This window comes from Rhincodon typus, chromosome 21 (assembly GCF_021869965.1).
Source record: "Rhincodon typus isolate 14 chromosome 21, sRhiTyp1.1, whole genome shotgun sequence".
Classification (NCBI taxonomy): Eukaryota; Metazoa; Chordata; class Chondrichthyes; order Orectolobiformes; family Rhincodontidae; genus Rhincodon; species Rhincodon typus.
Genome location: NC_063352.1, coordinates 33,520,624 through 33,526,963, shown reverse-complemented (window position 1 = coordinate 33,526,963; position 6,340 = coordinate 33,520,624).

Here is a 6,340-nt window from a genome sequence, read left to right as displayed (position 1 = left end):
TTTTAATTCAGATCTCCAGCATTTGTAATATTTTTATTTTTATTGAGGAATGAGAGCTTGTCAGAAAGGTTGGCCAGTAATAATGGAGAATTTTAATCAGAATATAGACTGGAAAAATCAGATGGGGCAGGTTGTCCAAAATGAGGAATTCATTGGAATGTTTTAAGGATATTTTCTTAGAACATCACATTATGGAGCCAACCAGAGAGCAGGAAGTACTAGACTTTGCATTGTGCAATTAAATAATAACCTCATAGTGAAGGCATCCTTAGGTAGTCGTGATCATAATATAGTTGAAATATATTCAGTTTGAGAGACGGAAGAGTGGATCCAAGACTAGTGTTTTGATCTTAGACAGCGCAGTTATAAGGTCATGAAAGCAGAGGGAGCTAATTATGTTCATGAACAGGTCAATAGAAATGCAGTGCCAGATACTTAGGGGGATACCAAAAAATACAGAATTGACACATTCCAATGAGAAAGAAAAGTCCTAAGTTGAGGGCCTATCATATTTAAATAAAATGATTATATAATTGTGCAAAGATAGATAGCAGGTCAGAAAATTGAAAGTCCCAAGAGTAGAATGTAGTGAGCTAGGCACAAACTAAAAAGCAGGACCTAAAAGCAAGTAATCTCAGACTTGTTCCCATTGCCACATACTAGAGTATAGAAATATGAAGATTGAACAAATGAATATGTACCTAAAGGATGGGATCTGTATATTCATGGGAGAGGGTCTCTGATCAGAAGAGTATGATGTAGAATCTTTTTGTGTGGAGCTTTGAAACAAAGGGTAGCAAAAATGGTAATAGTGGTTTAGAGGCCTCCAATAAATAGTGGTAACATCAAGCATGGTATAAATCAGGAAATTTAAGATGCATGTAGCAAGAAGGATGTAGTAAAAATGGATGATTTCAATCTACATATAGATGAGTAAATCGAATGGACACCAATGTTGTGAAGGATGAATTCCTGGAATGTATATGAGATCATTTGCTGGAGCAATATATTGAGCAACCAACTGGAACACAGACTATTTAAGATCTAGTATTATACAGCAAGAAAAGCTTAATTAATAATTTTGTTGCAAAAGAACCTTTCGAGAGTAGACCAGAAGATGATACAATTTTCCATTAAGCTTGAAAAGATGTAATTCAATCTGAAACTAGGGTCTCAAATTCAAAAATATAGGCAATTACAAGGTTATGGAGAGGAAGTTGGCTATGATGGATTGGAGAAATATATTAAAAGATTTGAGAGTAGAGAAGCAATGGCTAATCTTTAAAGAATGATTATTTGGTAGCACTTAGATGTTCTGTGAGCTGGTCACCCAGCCTACGTTTTGTTTCCCCAGAGTAGAGGAGATCACATTGTGAGCAGCAAATGCAGTAGACTAGATTGTGGGAAGTGCAGGTGAAGTGTTGTTTCATCTGGATGGTATGTTTGGGCCCTTGGTTACTGGGAAGGGAGAAGGTAAATGGGCAGGTGTTACATCTTTGGCAGTTGCAGGGGAAGGTGCCGTGGGGCTGTGGGGGGTGTTGGGAGTGAAGGAAGAGTGGACCAGGGTGTCCTGGAGGGAATGATCCCTGTGGAAGGTGAACAAGGGAGGGGAAGGGAATATGTGTCTGCTGGTGGCATCTCACTGGAGGTGGCTGGTGAGATTAGTTGATGTGCTGGTTTTAATTTCTCAAAATTGCTGAGAATTTAGGAAAGCTTAGTTGGAATGGAAAATAGCGATTGTAACACATTTAGTCAAAGAGAGGGAGTCAGAGAGAGAGAGAGAAAACAGGAAAATACAACTAGCTTAATATTCATCATAGGGAATATATTAGAACTACTATTTAAAACATTATGGCAGAAGAATTAGAAAACATCAAGGTAATCTGCAGATTTAAGATGATTTAGTCAAAAGGAAATCATGTTACAGAATTAAGAACAAAAGAACAAAAGAGAAGTGCAGCACGGGAACAGGCCCTTTGGCCCTCCAAGCCTGTGCCGATCATTTTGCTCCAACTAAACTAAAAAACAAACATTCTGCCCTTGTTCAGTCCATATCCCTCTGTTCCCTCCCTATTCATGCAATGATCCAGTTGCCTCTTAAATGCCATCAATGTGTCTGCTTCCATCACCTCCTCTGGCAGTGCATTCCAGGCTCCTACCACTTACTGTGTGAAAAATGTCTCTCGTACATCTCCCTTAAACTTTCCCCCTCTCACCCTGAACCTGTGTCCCCTTGTAATTGAAACTTCAACGCAGGGAAAAAGCCTCTGTCTATGCACCCTTTCTATGCCCCTCATAATTTTGTAGACCTCTATCAGGTCTTCTCTCAGCCGCTGTCTTTCCAGGTAAAACAATCCTAGTCTTTCAAGCCTTTCCTCATAGCCAATGCCCTCAAGACCAGGCAACATCCTGGTGAACCTTCTCTGCACTTTCTCCAAAGCTTCCATGTCCTTCTGGTAATGTGGCGACCAAAACTGCACACAATACTCCAAATGCGGCCTAATAAGGGTTTTATATAGCTGCAACATGGTTTACCAACTCTTGTACTCCAAGCCCCGGCCGATGAAGGGATAAGCATGCCATATGCCTTTTTAATCACCTTGGCCACCTGTGTTACCACTTTTAGGGAACTGTGGACCTGCACACCCAGATCCATCATGTTAATGTTCCTTAGGGTTCTGCCATTTACAGTATAATTCACACCTAAATTTGATCCTCCAAAATGCATCACCTCGCATTTGTCTGGACTAAACTCCATCTGTCATTTCTGTGCCCAAGTTACCAATCTATCTATATCCTGTTGTATCCTTTCATAATCGTCGGCACTATCAGCAATTCCACCAATCTTCCTGTCATCTGCAAATTTACTAATCAGACCACCTGCATTTTCCTCCAGATGATTTATATATACTACAAACAACAGAGGACCTAAGAATGATCCCTGTGGAACACCGCGAGTTACCGGTCGCCATTCCGAAAAACGCCCTTCCACCGCTACCCTCTGTCTTCTATGATTAAGCCAGAGCTGTGTCCATCTAGCCAGCCTATCCCGAATCCCATATGATTTTAGTTTTTGTACCAATCTGCCACGTGGGACTTTATCAAATGCCTTACTAAAGCCCATATAAACTATATCCATAGCCCTTCCATTATCAATTATCTTTGATACTTCTTCAAAAAATTCAATCAAGTTGGTTAGACATGACCTTCCCCATACAAAACCATGTTGCCTGTCACTAACTAGTCCACTTTCTTCCAAATGTGTATATATCTTGTCCCTCAGTATCTTCTCCAAGACCTTCCCAACCACAGACTTCAGGCTCACCGGCCTATAATTTCCTAGATTGTCCCTGCTTCCTTTATTAAACAAGGGAGCAACATTGGCTAATCTCCAGTCCTCTGGAACCTTGCCTGTGATCAAAGAGGATGTGAAGATATCTGCTAATGCCCCAGCTATTTCTTCCCTTGCCTCTCGCAACAACCTGGGATAGATCCCATCTGGCCCTGGGGACTTGTCTACCTTAATGCAAGTTAGGATACCCAAAACTTCCTCCTTTTAATATATTGACATTCTCTAGAGTATTCACACACTCATCCCTGACCTCAACATCAGTCATGCCCTTCTCCTCGATGAATACCAAACAAAGTACTCATTAAGAATCTCTCCCACTTGCTGGGCTCCACGCATAACTTCCCTCCTTTGTCCTTGAGTGGGCCTATTCTTTTCCTTGCTACCCTCTTTCTTGTAACATATGCATAAAAAGCCTTGGGATTCTTCTTGACCCTGTTTGCTAAAGATATTTCATGGCCCCTTTTAGTCTTCCTAATTCTGCCTTCAAGTTCCTTCCTAATTCCTCTATACTCCTCAAGGGCTTCGTCAATTTGTAGTTGCTTAGGCCTATCATATGCTTCCTTTTTCATTTTGACTAAGCTTACAATTTCCCTTGTCATCCATGGCTCCTGAATCCTGCCATTCTCTCAGTTTTGCAGGGACATGCACGTCCTGCACTTTAATCAACTGGTCTTTAAAAGCCTCCCACATGCCAGGCATAGATTTGCCCTCAAATAACTGCTCCCAATCCACATTCCCCAGTTCCTGTCCATTTTGGATATAATTGGCCCTTGCCGAATTAAACAGCCTCACCTGAGGACCATTCTAGTCCTTGTTCAAGACTACTCAAAATCTTATGGAGTTATGATCACTAAGCCCAAAATGCTCTCCTACTGAAACATTGATCACCTGTCCTGGCTCATTCCCTCGTACCAAGTCTAGTATGGCCTCCTCTCTGGTTGGATTGTCAACATACTGTCTCAAAAAGCCCTCCTGGACACATCTAACAAATTGCTGTCCATCCGAGCCCTTGGCTCAAAGGGAATCCCAGTTAATAAGAGTAAAGTTGAAGTCACCCACCAGAACTACACTGCTTTTTCACGTCTTTCCATTATCTGACTACGTATCTGCTCCTCTGTCTCCCGTGGGCGGTTGGGAGGTCTATAGAAAACTCCCAGCATTGTGATTTCACCCTTCCTGCTCCCGAGCTCCACCCATAATGCCTCACTGCAAGATCCCTCCCATGTGTCCTCCCTAACACAGCTGTGATATGATCCCTAATCAGCAGCGCAAGTCCCCCCACCCCTTTTGTTTCCCTTTCTGTCCTGTCTAAAACAGCGAGATCCTGGAATGTTAAGGTGCCAGTCTTGTCCCTCCTTTAACCATGTCTCTGTAATGGCAATGACATCATAACCCATGCAGTAATCCATGCTCTTAGTTCATCTGTCTTACCTGTTATACTTCTTGCATTGAAGTAAATGGACTCCAGACCTTCAGTCTCTCTGAGCCCCAAGACCTGCCTGTGCCTGCTCTTACTCTGTGCTATGCATATCTCTATCTCTTCTTTGTCCCCAGTCCCTGCATTTACTGGCCTGTTGTTCTGGTTCCCATTCCCTTGCCACACTAGTTTAAACCCGCCTGAAGAGCTCTAGCAAATCTCCCACCCAGGATATTGGTGCCCCTCCAGTTCAGGTGCAACCTGTCTTTCTTGTACAGGTCCCACCTTCCCCAGAAGACATCCCAATGATCCATTTATCTAAAGCCCTCCCTCCTTCACCAGCTCTATAGCCGTGAGTTCAACTGTACTCTCTCTCTGTTCCTAGCCTCACTAGCTCGTGGCATAGGTAGTCCTGTGTTTTAGCTCCCTACCTAACTCCCTGAATTGTACTCACAGGACCTTTTCCTTCTGCCTACCTATGTCATTTGTGCCAATGTGGACAATGACTTCTGTCTGTTTTCCCTCCCGTTCCCAACATGTCCAGTACCCACTCAGAGACATCCAGGACCCTGGCACCAGTGAGGCAACACACCGACCGAGAGTCTTATTTACAGCCACAGAAATGCCAGTCTGTGCCCCTGATTATCGAGTCACCTACTACTATCGCTCACCTGGACTTTGCCGTACCGTACTCTACAGCAGAACCAGATGTAGTGCCACAGTCCAGGCTGCTGCATGTACCATCTCCTGAGAGGCTATCCCCTCCAACAGTATCCAAAACGGTATACCTGTTTGAGAGGGAAATATCCACAGGAGACTACCTGCCTGCCTCTCCTGGCAGTCATCCATCTACCTGTCTGGACCTGTGGTGTGATCACCTCCCTGAAGATGGTGTCTATCACTTTCTCTGCGCTCTGTATGCACCGCAGTGTGCCCAGCTGCTTCTCGAATTGAACCACGCAGTCTGTGAGCAGCTGCATCTGGTCACACTTCCTGCAGATGTAGTTGTCAGGGACATAGACTGCTCCCTGATCTCCCCCATCTGGCATACCACTGCCCTAACTGCCATCTCTGCCCTTGTACACTTAAAAAAGTGATAAGAATCTTACCTTGTCTGTCCTCCTCACCATGCCTGTTTCTTTATTCAGAGGATTTGAGGGTGGCGGGGGAAATACTATATTAATGTAACACAATGCAGAGCTGGATGAACACAGCAGGCCAGGCAGCATCAGAGGAGCAGGGAAGCTGACGTTTCAGGTCAAACCACTATACTAATGTTGAATCAGAGATAGTAGGAACTGCAGATGCTGGAGAATCCGAGACAACAAGGTGCAGAGCTGGATGAACACAGCAGGCCAAGCAGCATCATAGGAGCAAAAAGGCTGATGTTTCGGGCCTAGACCCTTCATCAGAAATGGGGGAGGGGAAGGGGGTTCTGAAATAAATAGGGAGAGAGGGGGAGGCGGATAGAAGACGGATAGAGGAGAAGATAGGTGGAGAGGAAACAGACAGGTCGAAGAGGCGGGGATGGAGTCAGTAAAGGTGAGTGTAGGTGGGGAGTTAGGGAGGGG